Genomic DNA, 16,567 nt, shown 5'->3' with positions numbered 1-16,567 from the left:
CGAGAGTAGGTGAATTTCTATTTTTCACATGAGAAAATAGTATTTAAGAAGGGATTGTCCTAATGATAGACAAACACTTTAAATGAAAGGTATACAAATCTTACAGAAGGACACAAATTCTAAAAACATCACTGTAAAAGAACTAGCCTTACCAACACCAGGTCTGATTACCAATGCACAAGCAGGATACTACCATGACTTGGTGGCATCCTGCTAGTGCATTGTGTATGGTTGCTGCATCAGTATTTTGCACCTGTGCTGCCCCGCCTTTATCATGGAGGTCTGGTGCTTTGGTAATCTTACCTGGTGTTGGTAAGGCTATTCCGTTTTCTAAGAAGGGTCTAAACAGAAGTTTGCAATATATTGTAGTTGGCTATTGGATATGATCATAGATGGCCTTTTGGACCCGTTTCAAAACATCTTGTCCAATGAAGCACACTTTCATCTAACCACACATGGTAATCCACAGAAGAATAGGTACTAGCATACAGAAAACTCTCGAGCTGCACCTGCAGCCACTTCATAATCCAAAAATTGGAATTTGGTGGGTACACGAATCGTGCATCCAATGTTCTGTAACAATGATGTGGCCACAGCCTCGTACATGGACGTCTTCCTGCAATTCTGTGCATAGTGAATGGATCAAAAGTGTGAGTATTGCATCTTTCAGCAAGTAACAGAGTTCGGTTTTTCATCTCCCACTTTATAGAAGTCACCCACTGCGATAACTCTTTTCTGTTCCGCTCCGCATATTAATATTAATGTTTAAATATAGATGCAATACACTGAAACTTAATAAAGATTTCTACTGAGAATAATAAAAAAAGGTAATATGTCAAAACCTGGCTTAATTTAGTCCAAAAATGAAAATGGCAACAAAGTTCTGAGGTCACATTTCAGGAATCAGGATATAACACATGCAAAGAAACAAGAGAAATGAAAATGTCTGCCAGTCTGAGATACAATTGAACTAAAACAGGATTCCTCACCAACATGCAATCTTAGAAGGGGATGCTACATGATCGATCTTGAGTAGTGGCCGGATCCCCTGCTTCCTGCTTGAACAGGGGGTGATGTGCTTTTGATGATTGACAATTTGGAGTGGCGGCATAGTTGAGCCACCGGCCTGAACTGTGCGCTCTCTGAAGCAGTGTTTCATCGGCAGCATTGCAGACGCATCGAAGCTGGCCACTGAGCTTGCAAGTGTGACTTCCTTCCATGGGAAATCATCAATTTCTTATAGACGAGGCAAGGAACAGTCAATTATTGCATTAAAAATTCTTCTGTTCTTAAGGTCTGAGAAGATTTTTAGGAGTTAAGTTGCAAGGTTCCTTGAGTCCTGAAACCTATATTGTACTAGAGCAGAGGGAGGTCCAACTACCAATCTACCCACCATGGCAAAAAAAAACATGGTCCAAAAAAAAAACAATACAGCACGTCAGCTTTCCTGGAATCTTTTATCTTCTCACCTCGGGAAAATATATTGTCCACCCCCTCCTTTTTCTCCTTTTAAAGCTTGACACTTAACTATTGTAATCACGTAGACTAATCTCTGAGCTGTTAGTTGAACTTTTCCTAGAGACGTCAGTGAATGAATCAGATCTATTGGCGTACAATTCGTCAGCAGAGAGATCTCAGTTTACTGGTCCACTGCTGCCTCGCACGCTATTTTTTATTGTGAAACTATCTTTGCATGGAACAAAAGTCAGGAGCAAGTCAAGACATATATAAACTTTAAAACAAAAGAATGTGATAACAAAGGCAGAAGACTTGCTCATGGAACACAAAGAAAAGTTTCCTTTGCTCAAAGCTTTGAATGACATTTGGTAGGATGAAAAGATGAGTAATACAAAACTTACTAAAGGTCCCCAATTCTTTTTTAGCTTTGACATTTTATAAAATATCTACTTTTGGTCTAGAGATGTAACTGATGCAAAATCTGTAACAAGACCCAGTGTCAGCCATGTGCATGCATTACTTGTGTCTTCTTTTTGGTCCCTAACTGTGACATCGGCACTCCAAATGCCTTGTGCAGCTTGATTCCTCTTTAATACTAGGTTTTTAATGAACTTCCTATCTCCAGCATTGTTTTTTTTTTGCCACCCCCCAGCTCCAGTGACAAAACTTAAAGTTTTTGAACCCCAATGCAAAATCTCCAACAGGGCCTCCAGCTCTTACAGGTCTTAGTCTTATTATATGGAGCAAAGAGACCTTTTGGGTCTCCCTAGACTCCAGTACCCGAGTGAGATTGTAGTCTTGGTATCTAGTAAAGTTACGATATGCCCTTGCTGGCTTCCAGGACTTCTGTTGAGCCAGAAATGGCATAGAGATGATACAGTTAAATGTCAGGCTTCACTTCTCTAGGATGCATTACCTACAGAATGAAAGGCTCTCAATGTCCTTTCTCTGTCCCCACTCTATTTTCAATGTTTCTAGATAATCAGCTTCTCAAGTAGAGATGAGCGCATCTTTTGAAAATCTAATTACCGGTATCCTAATTTTCCCAAATAAATTGAATTGTGGCAAATAAATTAGTGAAGAATGTCAATACTGAAAAGTTTGTACTTGCTTGGAAAATATATATGTGGGAAAGAAGAGGGAGAAATAAAGAGAGGACCCCTTTCTTCATAAGAGCTTACATTCTACAAGAGAGAGCAGCCCACTGACCATAAGAGCTTACACTATATGGGAGAGAGAGAAAGGTCTCCGCTGACCATAAGAGCTTACACTCTACAGGAGAGAGATAGCGAGAGGACCCCGCTGACCATAAGAGCTTACAATCTACTGGAGAAAGAGAGAGGACCCCGCTGACCATAAGAGCTTACACTATACGGGAGAGAGAAAGAGGACCCCACTGTGTAGAAGAGCTTACACTCTACAGAAGACAAAGAGGCAGAGAGAAAGAAGACCCCACTGATTACACAGGTCTGCGACTAAAAAGCTGTTTGATTAATTTCATCTAATTTCCATATATTTTGGTATGCTGAAAACCCAAAAAAATATTGAAAAAATCCTGGACGTCAGGATTTGCCACAAAATGCAAAATTCTCTTCAAATTTAGTATATTTTTCTCAATTTTTGGTATTTTTTTATCTTATAGGGTATTGAAAGTCAAAATTACTATTAATTAACTCATATCAATGCATTGAAGATACACAATGCCAAAAAAATATAACTTTCAAAGAAAAGAACTTTCAGAGTGAGCTAATGAAACCAGCATCAACATGTTGCAAGCTGAACGAGCAGGCTCTGACATGCCCGGGCTTGATTCAATTGTTTTATCTTGGTTCTCGCCTGTTCACACTTTTTCATCTCAGTTCGTGTTAGCTCATCATATTCAACCGTGTTTCCCAAAATTAGCATTATGGCTCAGCGGAAGTGTATTAATTGGCAGTTTCTGTTACATTTGTGGTGAATATACAGTGTTGAAACAACAGCTGAATATTACAATCTTTGTGAAAAAAGTATACTTAGCTTATTTCGGACTAAAGCTTGGAGATCAAGATAAAGCTTGGGCGCCTCATAAAGTGTGCAAACGATGTGTTGAGGACCTCCAAAATTGGTTCAAGGGTAAGAAAAAAGCTTTCCGTTATGGGATTCCTATGGTATGGCGAGAGCAAAAGAACCATAGTGACTATTGTTACTTTTGTTCATGCGATGTGAAAGGGTATAATTCAAAATGGAAGCATTCCATTTCATACCCCAATATTCACTCAGCAATTCGTCCCATCCCCCATGGCACAAATATACCAGTACTCAAGGCTTCTGCTACCTTGGAAGAGATAACTAGCTCTGATGAAGGTAGAGTCATACCTGAACCAGATGATGAATCAAGTTGTGACTTTGAAGCTGATACAAGACGAAAATTGTTTTTCCCAGGAGGAGATGAATGATTTGGTAAGAGACTTGAATCTTCCCAAAGGTGCCGCTGAGTTACTCGGATCAACGCTCAAAAGCAAGAATTTATTAATGCCAGGAGTGTCTTTTTCATGGTTCAGACATCGTGAAAACGAGTTCATTCCTTACTTTGCCCAGGAAGATAAGTTGGTTTATTGCATCGATGTCGAAGGTTTGATGGGTCAATTCAAAAATCAATATGATTCTGTGCAATGGCGTCTTTTTATAGATTATTCAAAAAGAAGTCTCAAAGCAGTTTTACTCCACAATGGCGGTTTTTATGCTTCCATTCCTGTAGGTCATTCTGTACAACTCAAGGAAACTTACGAGAACTTGGAATTGGTTCTTCGTAAACTTAAATATGAAGACCACGGTTGGCAAGTGTGCGGGGATTTGAAAGTCTTGTGCATGCTGCTCAGGCAACAAGCTGGGTATACCAAATACCCTTGTTTTCTGTGTCTATCGGACAGTTTAGACCGACAAAATCACTGGACCAAGAAGAATTGGCAGCTGAGGGTGCTCACAGTTGGTGAAAAAAATGTCCTCCGAGAAACTTTGGTTCTTCCCCAAAAAGTTCTTCTACCACCTCGCCACATAAAATTGGGATTGATGAAGCAATTCGTAAAATCACTTCCAAAAGATGGAGAATGCTTCAAATACTTGGTCACCAAGTTTCCAGGCCTCTCGGAGGCAAAATTGAAGGAAGGTGTGTTCGTCGGACCAGACATTAGAAGGCTTATAGCTGATCAAGAGTTTATCAATACCATGACGCATCCTCAAAAAAAAGGGTGGTTTGCATTTAAAGAGGTCATAGAGAAAATTTTAGGCAATAACAAAGACCCTGACTACGAAAAATCGTCAGACGAATGCTGAAAGCATTTCAAACTTTAGGTTGCCTGATAAGTTTAAAAGTGCATTTCCTCCATTCCCACCTTGACAACTTTCCTGAAAATTTGGGAGCTGTGAGTGAAGAGCAAGGTGAATGATTCCACCAGGACATTAAAGAGATGGAAAGAAGATACCAGGGAAGATGGAGCCTTACAATGATGGCAGACTACTGTTGGACGCTTCAGAGAGACATTCCAGATGCTACTCACAAGTGTAAATGTACCAAGGGAAGCCTCACAGGGAAGAAGAATCAATTTTAGTGTGTGTTAGTGAGCTCATGGCAGTTAAAAAATTATTCTCATGAAACATTTGTAATAAAAAAATAATATTATGAGTCTATTTTCATTTATTTTGTGATATTGTCTTATTTAGCATAGTTACTAAAATTGTCAGAAAATGTGATGTCCTATGACAAAACGAAGGTCATTTTCGCATTCAGCGCACTTAAAAACATAAAGATTACGTGGAATAACCAAAACATCTCTAGAAAAATGTATTGTTGCAGTCCAGTGTTATTAGATCTTACACTCTAGAGGAGAGAGAGAAAACAATGCTGACCGTAAGAGCTTAGGGTACCGTCACACAGTGGCATTTTGATCGCTACGACGGCACGATCCGTGACGTTCCAGCATCGTAACAATATCGCTCCAGCGTCGTAGACTGCGGTCACACTTTGCTATGTGCGACGCTGTAGCGATAATTTCATGACGTATGTGCGATGTAGAAGCCGTTGGTTACTATGCGCACATCATATACAATATTGTGCACACCTTTGTTACACCATGCGATCATGCCGCCACAGCGGGACACTAGACGACGAAAGAAAGTTTCAAACCATCTGCTACAACGTACGATTCTCAGCGGGGTCCCTGATCGCAGGAGCGTGTCAGACACAGCGAGATCGTAAGTATATTGCTGGAACGTCACGAATTGTGCCGTCGTAGCGATCAAAATGCCACTGTGTGACGGTACCCTTTACACTCTACAGGAGAGAGAGGAACTCACTGACCATAAGAGAAAAAACACAAAAGAAAAAGGAATATGCACACAGTGGGATCAGCCAAATGTAATAAATTTTATTATAACAACTCACCATACATAAAGGCAAAAAAGGGAGAAACAAACATTTAAAAACATTTAAAAACTAAACGGACCTACCCGCATCCCCCCAAATGCAATAACAAGGATCCATATAACAATACACAACAAATGTGCAAGTAATGCAAAGGACATTTGAACAGATTGGCAGATTAATACAATAACAAGCACATTTATTCAATACCTTGTGCTGCCAGCTGAAAAAGCCACCAAGAGAAAAAAAATCAAAAATCAGATCCTGAATATAACCAATACCCCCCAGTCACATAGCAGGCCTGTAATCAATCAATAGTGCTATCCTGAAGGAAGATCAGGTGCTAAACCAGGCAAATAGCTGGTACAGCTAGCTTACAGTCTTCCCTAGTTCTAACACCCCATATCATACATTACTAAATACGGCGCAGAGCTTCCAGCCACTGAGGAGTCAATACCCCATTGGTATCAGTGAATAAGTGTGCCCTCAAGGCAGATATGAATGCGGCAAGCATAAGAAAGCGTGTGCACCTAGGTAAAGCTGGGGTGGGCAGTGAATAAAGCTAAGACAAGGGAGATCCAAGGGGGGGGGGGGTGTTGGCCTGATTTTTTCTCTTGGGGGCTTTTTCAGCTGGCAGCACAAGGTATTGAATAAATGTGCTTGTTATTGTATTAATCTGCCAATCTTTTCAAATGTCCTTTGCATTACTTGCACATTTGTTGTGTATTGTTATATGGATCCTTGTTATTGCATTTTGGGGGATGCGGGTAGGTCCGTTTAGTTTTTAAATGTTTTTAAATGTTTGTTTCTCCCTTTTTTGCCTTTATGTATGGTGAGTTGTTATAATAAAATTTATTACATTTGGCTGATCCCACTGTGTGCATATTCCTTTTTCTTTTGTATTTTTTCTGGTATTTCATATATGCACGTGGTTGATCCCCTTTGCACATATTGTGTGCAGTGCCTGCCTTTCTGTGTTTTTGCACTGACCATAAGAGCTTATACTCTACAGGAGAGAGAGGACCCCGCTGACCATAAGAGCTTACACTCTACAGGTGAGCGAGGACCCCGCTGACCATAAGAGCTTACACTCTACAGGTGAGCGAGGACCCCGCTGACCATAAGAGCTTACACTCTACAGGAGAGAGAGGACCCCACTGACCATAAGAGCTTACACTCTACAGGAGAGAGAGGACCCCACTGACCATAAGAGCTTACACTCTACAGGAGAGAGAGGACCCCACTGACCATAAGAGCTTACACTCTACAGGTGAGCGAGGACCCCGCTGACCATAAGAGCTTACACTCTACAGAAAAGAGGACCCCACTGACCATAAGAGCTTACACTGTACAGGAGAGAGAGGACCCTGCTGACCATAAGAGCTTACACTCTACAGGAGAGAGAGAGGACCCCACTGACCATAAGAGCTTACACTCTACAGGAGAGAGAGGACCCCGCTGACTATAAGAGCTTACACTCTACAGGAGAGAGAGAGGACCCCACTGACCATAAGAGCTTACACTCTACAGGAGAGAGAGAGGACCCCACTGACCATAAGAGCTTACGCTCTACAGGAGAGAGAGGACCCCACTGACCATAAGAGCTTACAATCTACAGGAGAGAGAGGACCCCGCTGACTATAAGAGCTTACACTCTACAGGAGAGAGAGAGGACCCCACTGACCATAAGAGCTTACACTCTACAGGAGAGAGAGGATCCTGCTGAACATAAGAGCTTACACTCTACAGGAGAGAGAGGATCCTGCTGAACATAAGAGCTTACACTCTACAGGAGAGAGAGGATCCCGCTGACCATAAAAGTTTACACTCTATTGAAGAGAGAGTGAGAGAGAGGACATTATTGCCCATAAGAGCTTACAATCTACTGATTATAGAGACTTACCCAGTCACTCTGAAAATGAAAAATCTTTCTGCCATACAAACTGGGCTCCACTGGGAACCGCTGATCAGTGATTTGTCATGCATTGATCACCATTGTACAAGGTATGATAATCCATTGGATATCATAGCTGAAAAGCATTATTAGGAGCAAAATAATATGAGTCCCTCTTTAATGCTTCAACAGTTTGGGACTCGTGTCTGTTAAGGTGTCAAGTTCCCGCCTCTGCACAGGGGGAATTCTCAAACCATCTCCACTGCAGTCTCCCATTCTTCTTCAGCCACAGTGGAGCCTGCTCAGCAGAGACGTCAGACCCAACCTCTGGCTCAAGCTGATACTGTGCAACTGGTTACTGCTACCCTTCCAGGCACTGCCTTTGTAGCCAGCACTGATCAGCAGCGAGCAGGTCTTTCTGGGACTAAGACCTGCTTTTCCAATACTGAGCATGCCCACGGGATGACCTCATATTGGAGGTCGGGGGTCACATGCTAGGGTCCTGTTGCGGCTCCTATTGGACCATCTGGAAGGTCCCGTAGCACTGCTGCTATAAAAGGTTTGCATGGCCGCTCGGCCATGCGCTAGTGTATACTTGATAACGTGTGTGTTGATGTGTGAATGTTGCTCCTTAGGACGGTATCACACTGGGCGTATGAAAATACCGTCCGTTTTTTATGGCCATAATATGCAGAAATATTCCCAAAATAGTGATCCATATGTCATCCGTAGGCAGGGTGTGGCAGCGTATTTTGCGCATGTCATCCTCGTATGTAATCCGTATAGCATCCGTACAGCGAGATTTTCTCGCAGGCTTGCAAAACGGACATACAATGGATCCATGGGCTCAAATATTCGTTAAAACATATATGCAGTCTGTATATACAGTGCAGACCAAAAGTTTGGACACACCTTCTCATTTAAAGATTTTTCTGTATTTTCATGACTTTGAAAATTGTACATTCACACTGAAGGCTTCAAAACTATGAATTAACACATGTGGAATTATATACTTAACAAAAAAGTATGAAACAACTGAAATTCTGTCTTATATTCTAGGTTCTTCAAAGTAGCCACCTTTTGCTTTGATGACTGCTTTGCATGCTCTTGGCATTCTCTTGATGAGATTCAAGAGGTAGTCACCGGGAATGGTTTTCCAACAATCTTGAAGGAGTTCCCAGAGATGTTTAGCACTTGTTGGCCCTTTTGCCTTCACTCTGCGGTCCAGCTCACCCCAAACCATCTCGATTGGGTTCAGGTCTAGTGACTTTGGAGGCCAGGTCATCTGGCGTACCACCCCATCACTCTCCGTCTTGGTCAAATAGCCCTTACAGAGCCTGGAGGTGTGCTTGGGGTCATTGTCCTTGCTACAGAACCCCCAGCACCAAGAATATGTTATGCTATATATATATTCTGTATAAGAGTTTCCATGTGAAATGCATCAGTCCACAGGCTGCGCCCCTGGGCAAGATATTCTCTTTTTGACCTCCCCCACCTATGTAATTCCCACAGTAAATACCAGCAGGCTCCGGCCCCCTGCGGCTATTGTAATGTATGTCTGGCCTGTTTTTTTCTATTGGCCGGCCCTGTGTATCTGTGTTACATATTCTGTACGTTGTAAATAAAGGGTGCTCTTTTACACTGGAAATTCGTGGAGTAGCAGTCAGCTTTTATATGCTCTCACGTAATCAAGGAATTCCAGCAGAGTGGACCTCCTGAAACACGGGGTGGTACTGAAAGAGGTACCCCAGCTTGGTAGACCCCATTACAGTCCTGTTGAAAAATAAATGATGGTCCAACTAAACGCAAACCGAATGGAATAGCATGCCGATGCAAGATGTTGTGGTAGCCATGTTGATTCAGTATGCCTTCAATTTTGAATAAATCCCCAAGGTGTCACCAGCAAATCACCCCCACACCATCACACCTCCTCCTCCATGCTTCAAGGTGGGAACCAGGCATGTAGAGCCCATCCGTTCACTTTTTCTAAGAGGCACAAAGACACGGTGGTTGGAACCAAAGTTCTCAAATTTAGACTCATCAGACCAAAGCACAGATTTCCACTGGTCTAATGTCCATTCCTTGTGTTCTTTAGCCCAAACAAGTCTCTTTTGCTTGTTGCCTGTCCTTAAAGGGTAAGTGCCAATGATAACACAAATCATATAAGGAAAAGAGCACCAATAAATACCAGGTATAAAAGCAACAAAGTTTATTAAATATAATTGATTAAGTAAAAACACAAATAGACAAAAAGGGATGTGACAGGGTAAGCCAGAAGCAGGTGGCACCAAAAACAGAGACAGGTTCCCTCAGGTATATACAGAAACATGCAGTAGGTTATGCTCAGGACTAAATAAACCAATACATTGTGCAGAGATACATATATGCACAAAGAGAGTGTAGGGGGCTGTATACCACCTATACACCAAGAGCGAAAAGAGACCCGCAAAAGGATCAAGTAATGGAGGTACGTTACCTGGGTGAACACTGGAGCTCTGAGGTGCCACCGTCCCCAACATTATATACGTGTGTCATCTCCTCCTGTATATAGTATATACCTGTGTGTCATCTGCTCCTGTATATAGTATATACCTGTGTGTCATCTGCTCCTGTATATAGTATATACCTGTGTGTCATCTCCTCCTGTATTTAGTATATACCTGTGTGTCATCTTCTCCTGTATATAGTGTATACCTGTGTATCATCTCTCCTGTATATAATATATACCTGTGTGTCATCTCCTCCTGTATATAGTTTATATCTCTGTGTCATCTCCTCCTGTATTAGACCTCGTTCACATGTTATTTGCTCAGTATTTTTACCTCAGTATTCGTAAGCTAATTTGGCAGCCTGATAAATCCCCAGCCAACAGGAAGCCCTCCCTGGCAGTATATGTTAGCTCACACATACACATGATAGACAGGTCATGTGACTGACAGCTGCCGTATATATATATATATATATATATATATATATATATATATATGTATATTTCATACAGCGCTAGATAGCAGAAAAGCCGGTAATTCAATTGCCGGCTTTTGCTATCTCCTTCTCAAACCCAACATGATATGAGACCTGGTTTACATACAGTAAACCATTTCACATCCATTATTTTTGTACATATTCCTCATTAGTAAAATTTGGGGGATCTAGCTGTTAAAACAAAGGGCTAAATCACAGAAAAAATTGGCGGGGGCTCCCACGCAATTTTCTCTGCCAGAGTGGGAAAGCCAGTGACTGAGGGCAGATATTAATAACCTAGAGAGGGACCATGAGTGTTGCCCCCCCCTGGCTAAAAACATCTGCCCCAGCCACCTCAGAAAAAGCACATCTGTAAGATGCGCCTATTCCAGCACTTAGCCTCTCTCTTCCCACTTCCGTGTAGCGGTGGGATATGGGGTAATAAAGGGTTAATGTCACCTTGCTATTGTAAGGTGACATTAAGCCAGGTTAATGATGGAGAGGCGTCAATAAGACACCTATCCATTATTAATCCAATAGTAGCACGGTAGCCTAGTGGTAATGAAAGGCGCTTGCAGCATGGGAGACCTGGGTTCTAGCCCCCCCATGGAAAGTTGCAAATGGAATTGCTAAAATTTTTACTAACTATGTTACTATCAATTATTAGGTTCTGTAGAAGGACGTAGATCTGGGGACTTATTATGATGGAATATAGGCTGAACTGCATGGACAAATGTCTTTTTTCAGCCTTACTAACTATGTTACTATGTTACTATGTAGTAAATGGTTAATAAAACACACACACATTAGGAAAAAAGTATTTTAATGAAATAAAGACACAGGGCGTTGTAATAGTTTATTATACTCTCAATCCAATTGAAGACCCTTGTCACCTGAAACAAAGTTAAAATAAAAAACAATATCCCATACCTTCCGTCGTTCAGTCTTTTCCCACGCTGTAAATCCATCTGAAGGGGTTAACTAATTTTACAAGCAGAAGCCTGCTAATACAGCCGCCCATGCCTGTAAAAACCCAGGAAATGAATGGGAAGCAGGGTAGCTACCTAAACTTGCGGCGCTGCGCCCCCTGCTGGCATAACCTCAGATAAACTCGAGCATGGGAATTTTTCTGAATATATACACTAGCGCATAGCCGAGCGGCCATGCAAACCTTTTATAGCAGTAGTGCTATGGGACCTTGTTGATGGTCCAATCAGAGCTGCAACAGGACCTGGGCATGCTCAGTATGGGAAAAGCTGGACTTATCCCAGAAAGACCTGCTCGCTGCTGATCAGTGCTGGCTACAAAGTCAGAGCCTGGAAAGGCAGCAGTAACCAGTCACACAGTATCAGTTTGAGCAAGATGCTGGGACCGACAGCAGACATGGTTCGAGATTCCCCCTGTGCAGAGGCGGGAACTCGACACCTAACAATATGGGTGTCACTCAAGTCCTATTAATTAAGGCAGAGGACGATATTTGAGATGTTTATAGTAATGCATTCTGTTCTGATTATCTTGCTTCCTATGAGCAGAAATGTAGTTTAAAGGAGCAGCACATAGCATAGTCAGCAATAGTCAAGGAGTCGATACATGGAGCATCAGCATAATCTTAGAATGAAGGAGCAGGTGAAAGGAAGCTTAACTTGAGGTTGGTAGCTCAATAATCTCACAAGGAAGGGAGTTCAATGCCAGGTCTAAATAGAGTATTCAATCAGGCAGGGGTCAATGAGGAACTGAAGGTGGAGACAATCAGAAACAACACAGGCACAAGAATCTGGGTTAGCATGGTACTGTCCAAAGAGCAGAATAGCTCAGAGTGAAGAGCTGCCACATATTGCACAATGTCCACTGGATTTGAGTCCTGACAGTAACGTTACTCCTGCGGAAGCCCTGGATTCCCATTTTTTTACACCCTTAAAGTATGTTGCCAACAATTGTGCTGATAACCTCACAATTCCTCCACAGTACCCTACACATGCACAGGATAACGACCATGCTGTACCCACCTCAACTCCCCCGGCAAAATATGATGACCCTCAACACAGTGTGACCCCCACACAGCCCTCAATGCAGCACCACACCTCACCACGCTGTATAATGGCCCCCCATTAGCCTTCCAAACAGTATAATGGCCCCCACATAGCCCTTCACACAGCATGATGGATCCACACAAACCATTGCACAGTATCATTTCTTGCATGCAGTATAATGGCCACCAAATAGCCATCAATAAAGTATTTAGCCTCCCACATTGCCCTCCAAATATTTTAATAGCACCAAAATAGCGCTCCATATAGTATAATGGGCCCCATAGTCCTCCATATAGCATACTGCTCCCCATAATCCTCCATGTAATATACTGCACCCCATAGTCCTCAATACAGTATAATGCACTCCCCATAGTCATCAATATATTATAGTATACTCCCCATAGTTCTCCATATAGGATAGTGCACGCCATAGTTTTCAACATAGTAAAATGCTCTCCCCATAGTCCTCCATATAGTATAATGCACCCCATAGTCTTCCATATAGTAAAATGCACTCCCCATAGTCCTCCATATAGTATAATGCACCCTATAGTCCTCTATACAATGTAATGCACTCCATATAGGTCTCCATATAGTATAATGCATTCCCCATATGTCTCCATATAGCATAATGTTCCCCTTAGTCCTTCAAATAGTGTAATGCACTCATCATAGACCTAAATACAGTATAATGCACTCCATAGTCCTCCATATAATATACTGCACCCAATAATCCTTCATACATTATAATGCACTCCCCATAGTCCTCCATATAGTATAATGTACTCCCCAAAGGTCTCCATATAGCATAGTGTGCCCCATAGTCCTTCATTCAGTATAATGCACTCCCCATAGTCCTACATGCAGAATAATGCAGCTCTTAGTCCTCAAAATAGTACAGTGCACCCCATAGTCCTCCATATAGTATTATTGCCAGCACAATGTACTCACTGATTGAAAAAAAAAATATTCACCTCTTCTCCTCATTCTCCGCTGCCCCGCTCTCTGCAGAAAGCACTTTGATGCGCTCGCTGAAAATGTCATATAGCTGAACATTCGATGTCCAGCATGGGGCCTGGTGCCAGGCCCCTCTTGCTCATGGACCCCATAATGGCCATGTGGCCTGCCTCCTTTGTATGCCACTGCCACCCATTGGTCCTCTTGTCATTATGCAATGTACCATTAATTGTTTAGTCCAACAATTATGCTGATTTTTGTTGCTTTCTTCTGTGATAACCATGGAAACAGCAGCATAAAAACTGGAAAGGGTTGGAGACCTTCCAATTTATTTTGAAAGCACAGTCAAAGAAGTAAAATGCTTCAGTTTTCACCACTTTTCAGAAATTATTATTATACATTCACGTACTCTCATGTTTCATCTGTTATTAAATCTGCATTATGTTCTTTTCTGGATGGTAGGTGGATAAACTCAGGTATACAATATTCTTTCTTTGTCATATTTTCAATTTAACCTTATAAAAAGGTCATGAAAAAAACTTTAAAACTGGTCTGGACTCATAAGTCAAGTTGGCAAAAATCTACTAAATAAGCAGAATAGAAAAATATGTCTTTTGGAATGTGGTAACACCAAAATTCCTTTTTTGAAATGAAATGGAAATGTTTTTATTGTTCAAAAGTAAAATACAAAAATAGTCATGTTTGGTATTGCTGCCTCATACTAACCTACAGAAAAAAGATTTAATCCTAAACAAATGTCCTGTTTTTAATTGCAAGAAAGGTGTAATATAAACTCTTAAAAAGCAAAATGGAATTAATACCTTTTATTACACTCCCCCTCCAAAATAAAATTATGTTATAAGTAGAGATGAGCAAATATTTTGAAATTCAAATTTGCCAGTTTTGCCAGTTTTTTTGTAAAAAATTTGATTCATGACAAACAGATTCTAAAGTGGTCCAAAGCCCCCAATAACAATGAAAAGCAGTGAATTAAACTCTGAGGTCTGTAAGAGAAAGGTCAGTCATAATATACTGAACAGCCATGTTGGCTCTAGCAGCCATCTTCTGCAAAGTTATAAACTAACTAATTTTTCTTCTAAAAAGCTATTAAGATGTACTTCTGAAAGTCATAGACATATTGGAGACAAAAGATGAGATCATAGCCATTTACAGGTACAGTGGACATACACATGGGTTAATTGGATCAGCTGTAGGGCCATGAGAATAGAAAAAGGGTAAACATATGGTAATAAAGAAGTGTATTAAGTGATGATCAATGACACTAACCAAGATAAACAAGGAGATTTATGAGTTCTAATGGAGTTTGGGGAAAAGAGTCTCAAAGTCATTACATTTCACCATTTTATGCTTCGTCCTTGAATGTGAGTTTTTCTATGCAGTATGTTGTTATCATGTATATGCCCTTTTTGCTGCAATGTGCTTTGTTTGTCTGTATCATGCATAAAAAGCCCCTGTTACTGTTGTTCTGGGCCATTCCATGTGCCACACTTTGCCTGTCTGGACTTCTGTGCGTGCCTGCATGCTTCATCTCACTGACTATTCCATGTGCTGTTTTGCTGTAAATCTCTGAATAGACTTCAGTCTCAGCTTGATAAGAGGATTGTCTACATATTTTTCCTGGCTTTTTCAGATCTCAGTAAGGACTTCCTTACAAGGTCTCTTAGGACTATATTATACCCCTTTCAGCCTCTTAATCCAAAACACAGTCTTACCGCTGTGTCAAACATCATGTCCTCCCTCTATCTGAAACTGAACCTGTCAAAAACTGAACTAACCTACCTTTGCCTGACATTGCCATCTCCGTGTGTGGTTCCAACATTACCCCCAAGCAACATGCCCGCTGCCTTTGGGGTATATTTGATTCTGAGCTTTCATTCACCCCCCCACATCCAATCACTGGCTCAACTCTTCTTATCTGCATCTCAAAAACATTCCTAGAATTCGCCCTTTTCTTACTTTCAACTCTGCAAAAAACTCTTACTGCTTCTCTTATTCATTCTTGTCTGGACTTTTGTATCTCTCTACTACATCCACAACCTGTTCCCTCCCTGTATCTCTGAACTAATATCCCAATATCTTCCCTCGCATAATCTTCGATCCTCCCAAGACCTCCTACTCTCCTCCACACTTACTCCTTCCTCACACAACCGCCTCCAAGATTTCTCCCAAATATCCCCCATCCTCTGGAATTTCACGCCTCAAAACGTCCGATTATCCACCATCCTCGGATCCTTCAGACGGAACCTGAAAACCCATCTCTTCAGGAAAGCCTACAGACTGCAATAACCATTCTGCTGCCTCACCACCACCCGAGCTACTTCCTCACCACCACTCGAGCTGCCACCTCACCACCACCAGAGCTGCCACCTCACCACCACCAGAGCTTCCACACCCCCGACCTTCTGTCTCTTCCCCATTATCCTGTAGAATGTAAGTCCGCAACGACAGGGTCCTCTCCCCTCTGTACCAATCTGTCATTGTAAATTTATTTACTGTAAATGATATCTATAACTCTGTACGTAACCCCTTTCTCATGTACAGCACCATGGAATTAATGGTGCTATATAAATAAATGATAATTATTATTATTAATGGTAACCAACAGCCTGTTCTTCATGCACTAATATTTTTCACTGCTTTGCTGTCACACACTATCTGTACAGTTTCTTCAGTAATTTATGGCTTTCTCTCCCATCTTTATGGCTAACCTGTGAGCTGTGACATCATCACTCTATCCAGATTCACCACAAAATGTCTTCTCATTTCCCTGCTCCGGCTTTATATACCAGCTATAATAGTCCCTCCTTACTTACTCTGCTATACCATGTGATGTGATAATTGCAA

This window comes from Ranitomeya imitator, chromosome 3 (genome assembly GCF_032444005.1).
Source record: "Ranitomeya imitator isolate aRanImi1 chromosome 3, aRanImi1.pri, whole genome shotgun sequence".
Taxonomy (NCBI): Eukaryota; Metazoa; Chordata; class Amphibia; order Anura; family Dendrobatidae; genus Ranitomeya; species Ranitomeya imitator.
Note: the sequence above shows the minus strand (reverse complement) of the source record.